General features: G+C 31.5%; 1 protein-coding gene across 3 annotated transcripts in view; it reads right to left on the bottom strand.

The window, feature by feature from the left end:
* LOC116845687 (abl interactor 1-like) overlaps window positions 1–13,696 on the bottom strand; it is a 556,408-nt gene that overhangs the window by 192,854 nt on the left and 349,858 nt on the right. Inside the window, exon 2 of one of the 3 annotated variants that reach the window (XM_032818690.1) lies at window positions 13,388–13,521. The exons of the other annotated variants lie outside the window; for them this stretch is intronic. The gene's annotated coding sequence lies outside the window, so the exon portion shown is untranslated. The remainder of the gene's footprint in view (window positions 1–13,387; window positions 13,522–13,696) is intronic. 3 annotated transcript variants of the gene reach the window in all.

Here is a 13,696-nt window from a genome sequence, read left to right as displayed (position 1 = left end):
ATATATATATATATATATATATATATATATATATATATATATATATATATTCATAACGCTTATATATGTCTTTCTATTATCTGTGTATCTCTTAAATTAGATGTGCATCTTTTAAATTAGATCAAAAAGTTAACTTTAAACATTTACTATAAAAAAATAATTAATCGATAAAAGAATTGTTAATCGTATCTAAAAAAAAATATTATGTGATGCACATCCTAGATAATTTTGATAAGAATATGTGTACAAAAGTAGAAATAAATCAGACAATGAGTTTTTGAGATAACGTACATTAGTGCGTGTTTTAACAAAGAAGCTTGGCAGGACATTTTATATATATATATATATATATATATATATATATATATAATTCGATTATTTTTTAATATTTTTTAAAATTATTTTCATAAAATTTCCATGAAACCACGTACTAAACATTGTAAGTAAAGAAATTTATTCATATTTTTTAGTTGCGTTAACAAAATTAGCGCTTTCTGACGTTTCTTTTCAGCACCTCAGGTTAGTACGATCCTTTAAGTTTCTCCTCAATTTCTCACGTAGATATTGCAGTGTGTATGGATTGTAATAAACGTAACAGTCTCACTATCCGCGCGACGCGGAAGAAATATTTTCCCTTATATTCACATGACAATTCCCCGAGGAACGCTTTTTATGAGCCTTACCGATACGAATTGGATAGAGTAGGCTCAGCATAATTGATAGTATTTCATCGCACCCTCTGGAGTGCGCTCACTAATAAAATGTCAATCTAATGAAATGCCAATTCCATGAATATGCGATATTATTGTGTCGAATACAATTACTCGATAAATTATTAACTTTGATGTTCTCGCGCTCGTTATAATTTTTGTCTAACTGAACCGTTAAGCGTTTAATAACATTTGCGTTGATTCACGTATGCGCATGCACGTATAAATGTTATTTCAGAAAGAGTAATTAATATCAATGTTTATTTGGTAACAAGAGTGTGCGGGCCGTGGCCTCTGTAATTGCGAATGCAAACGCCCCATTTATTTTTACGCGTTGCGCTAAACGTCCACGTCTTTTTCTGCTGATGCAACGCGCGCTGCAAATCACCCCACGCCGGCGATTAATTGGGTCAAAATCATTATCGGCCTCTCCACCGATATAATTAATGATCGCGACTTTGAACAGTTAACTTCAATTACTGAATTTGCACCGTATTCATTATTGCACTTACAGACTGTACGTGTATAGGCACTCGCAAGCATACACACACACACACACACACATATATACATCTAGCATATAATACCGTTAAGAGGATTTTCTGATCTCCAGGTAACAAAAAATCGAATTTTTTGCAGTTTTTTATTTCTTATAATCCTAAGAATAAACCTTTAAAGTATTTAAAGGAGACTGCTTGAACGCTTAAAATAGTGTATGCTATATGACTGTTCAGAGCATATTTTGAAAAATAAGAGTTCGTTAGCTGTTGACATTTGAAGTTAATTCAAATATTAGCACTATGAAAAAAAAGACAAAGGTCTTGGTAGAAAAGATGTAAGGAGGATGCCTGCAAAAGTAATTGGGAACTTAACAACTCATCCGATAGCTTAGCTATCGGATGAAACATATATGACATTGAAGAAATGAAAAAAAGTTATATTTGGGCAATATATTTTCATAAAAGCTCCTCAGACGAAAATTCTCAACACCAATATTATTATTCGTATCCTAATAGCTAAATAAAGGCAAGCCAAGGTCAATGGAACATTGAACTTATTCATTCATGATATACCATTCGATAAAAAAGTTGTTTAATACCCGATTACGAAGACTTATCTTCAGACAATTTATTGAAAAAATGTCTTGAAGCAAATATTTAAAACAATAACGAATCACTGAATTCATTAATTTGAACTTTTGCTTAAAAGCACATGTATTCCGGTAAAGTGATGATAGAAACTGCAATTTATGTGGCCACAAACATATTTAATGATGATTTCATGAATACTTTATCATGAATATTTTATATTATGAAAGTCATGGGTATTATTGTCGACACAACGCATTTTTATACTTTAGGTTTAAAATATTACACCTCCACTTCTACTAAAGAGGACCGAATTACCGCTCGGGAATAAAAGACCTTTCAAAATATTATTTAAGAAGAGAAAGATCTCCTTCCTTTATTGCCCACGAATTGTTCTAAAATTTTGATGTTTTCCAGCAAAAAACTATTAGAAAATCTTTAAACGCATTTTCCTCGAAACACTTGTTTCGAACTTGTCCAATGGATTGGCAGAAAATTTCTTATTCGATCTTCTTAAAACACTTTTACTCTTATTTAAAAAATATATCGCTGTCGTACGAACCACCAATTACTAATTTTTTGTATTTTTTCAACTATATATATAACGCAAAAAGAATTGATATTTCAATATCTTTGTTTCAAATTCATGTTGAAAACAATTGTGAAATTTCTTTATAATTCCCGATAAACAGAAGTGTACTGTTTATAAAAACTTAAATTTTTTTTATTTTAGACTGTTCGAATTGGCGAAATCTGTCGGAGAGTCCGACATTATTGTTTTATTGTAAAAAGAAATTCCAAGGGGATTATCTTAAAATGAACCTCAAAAACTCAAGGACTAGAAAATTTCTTTAATATTAGGAAGTGACATTAAAGTTATAAATGCTCCTTAAGTCACTAACTCATAGAAACTGTAATATACTATAGAAACTCTACTATTGAAACTCTACTATAGATACTCATAGAAACTACAACTGTATAATTCTATAGAAATAACTAGCAATATCGCGTATGTGACGATAATCTTGTGACCGACGCATACGAGAAGGAATTCATCGAGAAATTAAGCAAAGTTACCTGCAAATCAAGTATCTCTGAGCAAAATCGACTATCGGAATCGTCTTGCGCACCGACAAATAAACGCTCGAAAATTATTAACCTCAGATTATTATATTGTATCATTAATGCGGTTTACCCTGCAGGTAGAAATAAATCAATATGCGAATCCGGAACCGCGTTGCATGCGCGATTGTGTACAACAGAAATTTGTTTCACAGGATGGCGCAGTGAGCAACGTATATGTTACAGAATTTAATAAAACTAGAGAATAGTGAGAGAGAGAGAGAGAGAGAGAGAGAGAGAGAGAGAGGGGTGAGGGTGGGAGGAAGGAGAGAGTACGCGCGCAATATAAAACGATCGGAATAAAACGATTGTCCAACGGCTAGTCCGTGGAAAAGTAGTCAGGTTACCGGGATACAGGGTGTATAAAAAAAGTCATGATCCTGGTCATGGTACCTCAAAAAATATCAATTTTATACAAAAATGTTGTAGACGGAAGTTGTAAGGTTTAAAAATATCTATTTATTGATATCAGTAAATATAAGATCTATTTACTGATCAGTTTAACCTCGTGACGTCGCTACAGTCAAAGCAAGATCATTTTGTATTTTCTAAACGGAACTCCTTATTTTTTATTGTATTTTTTTATAGATCTTTTTGAAAGCTTTTCACAACACTATAATTTTACCCACTTTAGATTTTTAAGTACCATAATAATTGTTCAAATTGCCATTATTCGACGAAATGCTATTCGATCATAAAAAGATGACACGGCATTTCTGATGTAACCATTAGGAATAAACGCAGTTTCTTCAAGGTTTCGACGTCGAAGATCATCCAGATCTTGTAATTTCGTCTTATATACTCTACTTTTTAAATAACCCCGCATAAAGTGATAAATCAAGCGATCGAGGTAGCCACTATTTTTCTGCCTATTCATCGAATAGGAGAAACTTAAATAATTATAAACGTTCCTAGCAAAATGCGATCCTGCACCGTCCTATCGGAGCCATGTCCGCTCAAAGTTCAAACCTTATCACTTTTATCTAAAATATTTTCTCATAAAACATTTTTTCGAACCTAAGCACTAATTTACTTTAAATATTAGTATATGGAACCAACCATACATTAATATTTAAAATAAATTAGTAACAATGAAAAAGTTGTGGACTTTTTAAAATAGCACTATTCCATCTATGCTTAGATTCTTATTGACCCATCTTTTAGTACGTTGATTTAACATCTAAGAACCTCAATTAACATTAAGAATTTTATTTTTTCGAGATATCCTGATCCTTTTTATATATCCTGTATATGAAATACGTAATACACGAGATACGAGCATTATGGAGATCAATATTGTACGCTATAATTAATAACGCGATGTACAGTTGCCCCGAAACGTACTTTCAATATCCGTGTTTATTTTGCAATTTGTCGGACGCGACGTGCGCGTGAGAAATTTAAGCCGACACGTTCTGACCTCTCTGTCTCCTGCCTCTCTGTGTCTCCCGTTCTATATATGAAAATATCGATAAACACGTAAAATATATTCTCCATTCCTTATATTCGTCGCGTCAATGAAAGAGAAGTGTCGATTTAAGTCGTCCTTGAACGACTGTTGCGCGCAACACCTTCACTCGTCATTCTTCCCGGAGTTATCCGTATCGTTTCTCGTCTTACGCTGATGTAATCGGAAAGCAGGACTTTCTACACATAATCAACAAGACAAACTCTCGTTCCGAGAATATTTAGATACACGATACCATGGTACACTCTTTTACTAGGAGCATAACGAGCGCGAACGCCGAGTTTCGTCCGCGATTGTTGAAAAGACAAAAGGAGAGAGAGAGTAGTTTATTATAAGACCCATGGGGTTTAAGTATCCCTTAAGGTTTACAAGGCAGAAACATAAACGGCTACAAATTAGTGCTAAGACATGCAAACAGGAAGAAGCAATAATGCCATAAACGTAGTATTTACATTTAGACAATAGCAATAAGATAGGAGAAATGAGATATATAATAGGATATCCCCATAAAGAACTCACATAGAAGGCAATATTAACGATAGATTAAAAAGATTAATGTAATTATGAAATGATTGTAACGGAAATACCTTAGCGTACGCAAAAATTAAGTAATAGTAATAATATGAGTCCAGTTAAATAAATTAAGAGAATATAGCAGAAAGTAAGAAAAAGAAACATAAACAAACATATATTTAGTATAATTAATTAGCAAATATAAATAATATACATGGTGAAAAAACAATTAACGAACATAAATACAATTTTAAGTTAGAATGTTGGGATTAGAGATATCCACAGCTTATTTTTCTTGGATTAAAGAAAAAGTGTGTAAGAAACGCTTAAAACTAGTAACGAGATGTTACTAGTAATGAGATTAATTAGCTTCTCGAGCAGAGAATTCCTTAGATAAGCAGTTTGTAGCGCAAATGATCGTTTATAAATTTTGGTTTTATGTTGGGAATAACGAGTCTGTTTTTAGAAACGCGTAGCTGTAATAAGTAGTGGCACGATAATAAGTAATGAACAACTAAGCCGGTCATATCGTCTAGCTCGAGACACGAAAAACAAAGTTATTACTTGTTTTTCTCCTGTGTTTATGTTTTTTAGGCTCCCAGCCTAGTTGTTCATTCGCTCGCATCGAACGCGGTTATTCATTCACGACGTAATATCACACGTACTCAGTCAAAACTCCCGCATACTCGCGTTTCACGATAACGCTTCTCGATCTTTGTATTTTAAAAACAAGTCGTGCTCTCTCGCATCTTACTCTTTGTCTTTTCCCTTTCTTTTTCCAACTACAATTTCAAATTTCTTTTTTAAAAATGTTAACTGATAAAGAAAAGATAATGCTGTTTCTTTATCGAAAATTTGGAGACCATATTAGATCATACGAAGAAGTAACTGATCTACACATTCAATGCTGCATATCCTGATCGCAATTTTATTTCTAAATGCACCGTTCAGAAGACAGTGATACGTTTTTACGAAACAGAAACAGTTAAAGACCAAAATCCTTTCAAGCCTCATAACTCCAAAAATGCCTAATAAAAAAACATTTTATTATAGATTTTTGGAAAGCCCTTGAAATAAGCTATAAGAATATGTAATAAAAAGTGGGGGGTCCAATTTAAAAAATTTAATTTGACCTTCGTATATATATATATATATATATATATATATATATATATATATATATATATATATATATGTATATATGTGTGTGTGTATATATATATATATATATATATATATATATATATAATAATGCGCTATAAATATGGTAAAGTCTCCAATATTCAAGAGACAACCAATTATCCTAAATGCGAATAGGAGTAATTGTTGGTCTCTTCTAAGTGATCATATGTAATGAAGACAGGAATTAAAAGCTTTTTATGATTTTGTATTAAATACATCTGTGAGTATATTATAAAATATGCAGGGTTGGGAAAGTTATTTTTTATAAGTAACTAGTTACAGTTACAGTTCCCCTTGCTGAAAATGTAATTAGTTACAGTTACAACTTACTGGCTATGAAAAGTAACTCTTTATAGTTACAGTTACGTAAAAAGTAACGAGTTGTTAGTTTTAAGTTTTAAGTACTTTCTTGAAATGATTGTAAATTATTATTGTAAATACAAAAATCTTACATTTTAAGCTTTACTAAAATGTAAGAATAGAATTTTATAATTAATATCTATCACATTAATTGGTCTATGCACTTAACAAATTTCAAATCTGTACTTATTAATAATAATATCTGTATTTAATCTGTACTTATTAATTATAAATTTAATAATAGTCTTGTAGAGATAAAAGAATTTAATCACATGCTCCATAAGTACGTGGATAAATTTATTAAATTAATATACAATTACTATATAATTTTAATTTTATTTTACGTTTCACAAGTAACTATTAAAGTAACTGTTAAAAAAGTTACAAGTTACTAAAAATAAGTAACTAAGTTAAGTTACAGTTACAGGTGGGAAAAAAGTAACTAAGTTAAATTACAGTTAAATTACCGAAAAAATGTAACTGTAACTTCGTTACAAGTAACGAGTTACCTCCCAACTCTCAAAATATGCAACAGTAATCAAATTGAAGGAGAATGAGGAATGTGACTAGGCTAGCACTGATCTATACCTTGTGCAGTTTAAGTTGAAAGAGACTCCGATGCACCTTGAAGTATATACTATTTATATGTTCAAACCATAATACGTTAAGTGTGATGGGGTGACACTCAGTGTCTTCATTAATTTTATAAAAGGGATATTAGTGATACCGCAACGTATGGATCTTATTCTGATAATATTCAATTCGTCTGATATATAATTCGATGTGTTCGATATATCTGTCACTTGCAATACATATTGCCTTAGTTTTATTGACATTTAACATAAGCTCATTTTACGCTGCCCAGTCATTCACTGCCTCAATATCAGAAGAAATACGAGCAATTCCACCATGCAGTGCAGTCGGTGAGCAGTGCAGATAAATTTGCAGATCATCCACATATAAAATATATTTTGAGTGACATAGAACCGAAGGGAGATCGTTAATAAATAAAGAATCGTTAATAAATAGCAACAGTGTCCTAATACTGTTGCTATTCTATGACACTAGGGTTTCTGATTTCCCGACCTTTTTAATTTCTCGGGACTCGAGAATTCCCGTGTGTCTGTTCTCGGGAATTCCCGGAAAATCGAAAATATAAAAAAATCTGTGAAAAATACGATAACGATCTGTGAAACATGAAATTCAAAGAAAGTAATAAATTAAAATACACATTAATTGTTTAAATAAATTTTTTTTATTGATAATTTGACATTATTTGCCTTATTATTTTGCCTATATATTATTAATTATTTATTAATTATTTTGCCTATATATTTACATAAATGTAACATAAATTAGTCTTTTATTGCATCAATTAATTTTTATTTTCAGTTTAACAAAAATAAAATTAAGTTTAATTTTACAAAGTAACATGTTACTTAATGATATATTAATATAAAATCGATACAACTGATATAACGTTTTCGACATCATAGTTGGGCGGACGGTTTTCTCTAGTGTCTCGAATATTACAATTATAAACGTGTAAACATGAGTAAGCCATCTAGAAAGAATTATTTAGAAGGATATAAAACAGAAGAAACAATTAGTGATTCGGAGGATTCTGAGTACGTATATGAGACATTAATAACTGCATTGTATCAATGCAGTTAAAATAAAAATATTATAATTTTATTTTTAATATATTCACATATGTATAATAAGTTTAATATGTTTCTTAAACATATTAGATATAGAAATGGCAAAGAGAAAAAAAGAGGACAAAAAGAAGAAATAGTGACATAATAAAATTATTTCCTTCAATTATTATGTTTCTTTTAATAATTGAATTGGTAATTTATTAATTATTACTCAATTATTATACATATATGTGCTTAAATATATTTCGGTCGAAATGACCGGTACGCGCCCCTTAAGTTGGTCCCGTTAACGATTCCACTCTCGGGTTAAACGAACACCGACCAACATAAGCATAAGCATCACTTGTCCTAGTTTAATATTTGATAAACAACAAAGATAAAGTGATACTTAAAACACTAAGCACCAAAGCGAATGTAGTCATTGTTTGCGCGTTAATTATCTATTTATTATGTTTTTTCACAAATTTCTTGATTTCTCGATTTCTCGACTGATTTTTTTCCCGGGATTAAATTTGACAAATTTCCCGGGAAATCGAGATCGAGAATTCCCGGGTCAGAAACGCTATATGACACTCTCGAGGTCCTCGATAATCACGAAGAAAGTGTACCATCCGGGCCACGCAGTTGGTAACGCTCTGATAGTAAACGAAAAACGGAAGTTAGCAAACGTGGAATAGAAAAACCAAAAAATTTAAGCGATAAATAACGTGTGATCGACTGTATCAAATGCTCTACTAAAGTCAAACAATATACTATACTGAAAAACTGATTTAGTTGAGTTAACCAAAATTTTGTTAAAATAAGGTGGAACAAAGGTTATAGGAACCAATATTTGGTATTTTGAACTAAAAGTTTCAAAGAATCAAACCTTTTGTTTGATTCTTTGAAACAAAAATGAAACAGATTTAGTTTCAGAGAATCAAATCTTTGATAGAAAGAACGAAATTTTGGTCCTCACAACCAAAACATTTGTTCGACCATATTTTAACCAAATTTTAGTTAACTCAACTAAATAAATTTTTTAGTGTAAGAGCGTAACCATTCTGCCATCACAAACGCGTCGTACGTCATCTATGGTCTTAAGTAAAACAGTTTATATATCATCTCCACACAAAATCCAGTTTGATAAGGATCAAGATCACAAAAATAAAAAAACGTACGTAATTGCGGATAAATAATTTTTCTAATACTTTTGATAGTGTATACAGAATTGATATTGGCCGATAATGATTAGAAAGTAAAGGATTACGAACCTTTTTTATAGATAATATTAGAGATCGTTTCCATTGCGTGGGAAAAAATAGAAAACATAAAATAAATTAAAAGGATCGACAAGAAAAAAAGTAATATGACTGGTAAACATAGCTTAAAGTATTTGAGTGTAAGCTGATCATATCCCTTGGAAGAGAAAGAAGAGATACATCGCACTTTATCAACTGGAAGAACATGTGAGAAATAAAAATAGTTATCATTATACTTGTAAATGCTATCCAAAAAAGTCGGAGTTTATAGCTGCATATAGTTTGATAATATCGCGCACTAGCAAATAATTAAGAAATTTGGCAAAACATTTCGTAAACATCGTAAAGGAGACATTCGTAAAAAAGAGAAAGAGAGAGAGAGAAAAGACGCGTCTTCGACAACAACTTGAACAATTGCACAATAGCTTTTATACGCCAACCGCGGAATAAACTTTGACTCGAAATTGACGATCTCTCGTTACGACTAGGAATTTATTCCATAATTTTGACAAGGTTGATCTCAATTAGTTATCTAGTTTGTACATGATGATGTTGTCAGGTTCTAATTACTAATAACATCCTAATTATTAGTAATTCTTATTATTAATCATAGAACTCTAAACATAAGTGAAATTTACACAGATTGATTTTCCAAATATTATCGTCCTTAAAAACATCTATTTGTATTTTGTTTTTCATTATAACTTTCTTAACTTTATTGAATTGCAAAAGTGTTAATGTAATGATTTTCCTCGATTATTTCTACTATGACTAAAAGAAAAAGAAACATTAAAGAAAACCTAGTTCCGATTTTGGGGTCTTCGGTAATGATAACTTCTTTTGTAGACAATTGAAGCTTACATCAAGTCGATTTCAAATATATAACTCTGTAATCTGAGCCTCTTTTCGTTCTGCCGAAAAATGGTCCAAAAGAGTCCCGATTTCAACAAATGGTGTCATGTAAATAAAGCTGGCAGTGGCAGCTAATATTTATCTTTATTTGACATGCGCGCATGTTTATTGTTTGCCGCCAAACAACACTAATACAGACTTTATCAATAAAATAAATTGATTGTCAGACAATATATAGCAGATCGGAATCGTGGAAATCATCAATACAGAACCTAATCTAAGCTTAGATTAGGGAGTTACATATTTTGAATTGATGTGAGCTTAAATTGTATGCAAAAAAATTATCATAATCGTAGGCCTCAAAGTTAGGCAAAAGCTATGGACGCTTGACTGCACTCCTTCTCGTTCGTTTTGAAAATTAATAGTCATCTTTGCTCGACCACGACCACCAACAGGTTATTAGGCCAAAGCGAACGCGATAGTGGTGCGATTGATAATTTATCGCGGTATACCGAGACGCGCAGCTGACCGAGATTCACCAGGTGCGTCAACCACAAACGATGAGCGTTGATGGAGTTGGTATCAGTCGCGTTGCCGTCGAATCTTCGCGGAGCTCGAAACTCGACTCGATTCGTCCGCGCCATACATAGACTTATAGAATAGACTGCGCACTTTTATGTATAGACTTCTATATAATACATTAGACTGTAAATTATTCTATCTGTGAGATGTAACTCCAACTTTTATATATAAAACTTGTAGGTTAGAACGCATGCACCAAATAAGCTGATAAGGAATGTGACTTTCTGTTAATATTGCACAAATATACCCCAAAACGCTTTTCTTAAAATCTAAGTTTTTTTTTTAATAATTGCTATTCATGAACATTTGTTTCGCAATGAATCATATTTTAACTATGTTGTCTAAGTATAAATTTTAATTTATAAATGTCAGGTGTAGATGAAACTTTTTGTAACTTCAGTGTGTAGTCTGCATAGTTTTAAAATTAGTGTCATTATTTGAGTTTGCCCAAGTAATCTGGATAATCTTATTGCTTTTTTCAAAATCTGAGAATATTTAGAGATATAAGAAAAATTTTTATTTTTATAACAGAAACAAACTTCTATAAAATAATTAAAAAGTGCGAAATAAAGAACTTTTTTAATAAAAATTAACTGCCTTCAGAAAAAGTCTTAAAAAGCATGAAATAATTTAATCTCGATATTCCTATTTTCAATCCTATCTTAATATATTCTAACGATATTAGAAATTGATGTAAAAACTTGACGAGTTGAATCAACATTATGGCTGTTTTTATTATTTATCTGTCTACAGTTATATAGTTAGTTACCTACCTAATTTATCTTATTTGTGCTGACTTCTAATATAATACCGTTATAATATTATAATAGAATTATAGGTACATAGGAATCTTGAGTTTTATATCTTTTTACCAAAGCCATTTTAAGGCTTTTGAAGCCTTTGAAGGCGACTTATTCTTGCAAAAGAATGTTTTTTTAATATTTACTTCTTGAGTTCATGAGGTTCTGGTTGTTATATTGCGTTACATGACTTAACAGAATCTGATAATATATCATCTTGTATAAACCAGATAACTTTTATTCAAGTTGATTAAGTTTAATCTAATCAGGACCATGTGATAAATTTCTAATCGATAATATCGCGCATACGAAAGCTTCTACTATGATATATTTATGAGAATCATACGCTCTCTCGTCCTGTCGGACTTCTCACGACGCTCAAGGGTACTTGCTGGCAGAACGGAAGCGACGTGCACGACTATAAACCGCTGCTGCCGATGCCATCGGCCAAACAGACTGCGAGAAAATTTCAGCGGAAAACTAGTTGCAGCAGTCGGACTATCGGACAACAATGTTTTCCAGATTCGGTTCGTCGCTTTTGTTACGAGGAGAGCGCGGCTCGCCGCGCTGTACTTGGATGCAAAAACATGTGCATCTCAATAGAATGGCGAATCTGAGTCAAAGGGGTCGGAATTTGGGACGGTCGGTCATACGAGAGTGAGTGAGTGAGAAAGAAAAAGAGAGAAAGAGGGGGAAAGGAAAAGAGAGCGCTCGTATGTAAATGATCCTTTCTGTTTGCTATTATACAAATGATGTGGAAAAATCGTGGAACCCGTTGTACGCATGTATTTGTGAAAACGCTTTGTTACATTGAGCACAAATTCGATACTACGTTTCGTCGATGTTCTTCGTTTCGTGATGTATTTGAGATTGTGTATTGTAAAGAGAAGAGAAGAGAGAGAGAGAGAGAGAGAGAGAGAGAGAGAGAGAGCTCTAGTTGATAGGATAATTTTTCCACATTTTTACAATTATTAATGCCAGGAAAGTTCACAATTAGATTCTTGATTTTGTCGCCGAGTGTCTAAAAGATCGATATTTATTTACTAACGTAAATGTTAAGGGCCCGAGCTTTTCCCGTACATCATTACGGACGTAATATCCAGGAACAGCTATTAAATGCATCATAATTGAAGATGATAACGTCGAACACTTAATGAATTACTAAAAAGGACATCTCGGCTGGAACTTCAGAGATTTCGCATCAAAATTACGTGGCTTGTCTTATAATGTACAACCTTTAAATTTTAGCGATAAAATTAATAAGAAAAATTTATAGACATCTTTAATTATATACAAGGAAAAAGATATATAGAGTAAAGTTGCCTAATATGGGGAGATTTTTTATAAGAGTTTATAATTTTGTCCATGATATATTTGATTTGGTGAAGTATGTATATAATAATATTTTATGAAGGATATATCTATAAAATTAACTTCCCCTATAAATATCCATCTATAAATTAATTTCCCCATTAGACAATCGAGTTCCTAATTTAGAGATTATTTTACCATATTTTAACTTATACTAAATTTTATTAGACTTTAAGGAGATGAAGGACATGAAATCTTTACCGACATAACACTGACCAATTTTTGCAAAGTTTACGTTTTGTTGCTTGCACAAAATTACGCTTTTACGCAACAAAAGTGCATGCAAAATAAATTGGAGCATTGCTCAATACGTGGCGAAAACGAAAAAAATATGTTTATATTTAAATATGTTTATTTTTAAATATGTAAATTTAAATTTTGAACTGTCAGTTAGTGCAATATTTGTTTAATATAAATATTCTGCAGGTTGTACATACCAAAACTGTAGATGCTCCAATCAGAAAAATTTCAAAGATCACTATCGCACTTTCAGAATTTAATTTCGATGCCAAAAAAGATACGAAAAGCTTGCAGAAAGTTTATGATTACATGCGGTTAGGTCTTCCGACAACTATGATAAAGTAGAGCAAAAAATTAGTTCACGGATATTTTTCAAGATGGCATCGTATTTCTATTGTACTTATTGCAACGTCCGAATATTCAAAATGTATATATATATTTATATATATATATATATATATATATATATATATATATATATATATATATATATATATATATATATA

This window comes from Odontomachus brunneus, unplaced genomic scaffold (assembly GCF_010583005.1).
Source record: "Odontomachus brunneus isolate Ranch 3 - 2012 unplaced genomic scaffold, Obru_v1 Obru_scaffold_056, whole genome shotgun sequence".
NCBI classification, from domain to species: Eukaryota; Metazoa; Arthropoda; class Insecta; order Hymenoptera; family Formicidae; genus Odontomachus; species Odontomachus brunneus.
The sequence above is the reverse complement of the archived record's forward strand: the minus strand, read 5'-3'. Positions and strand labels throughout refer to the sequence as shown.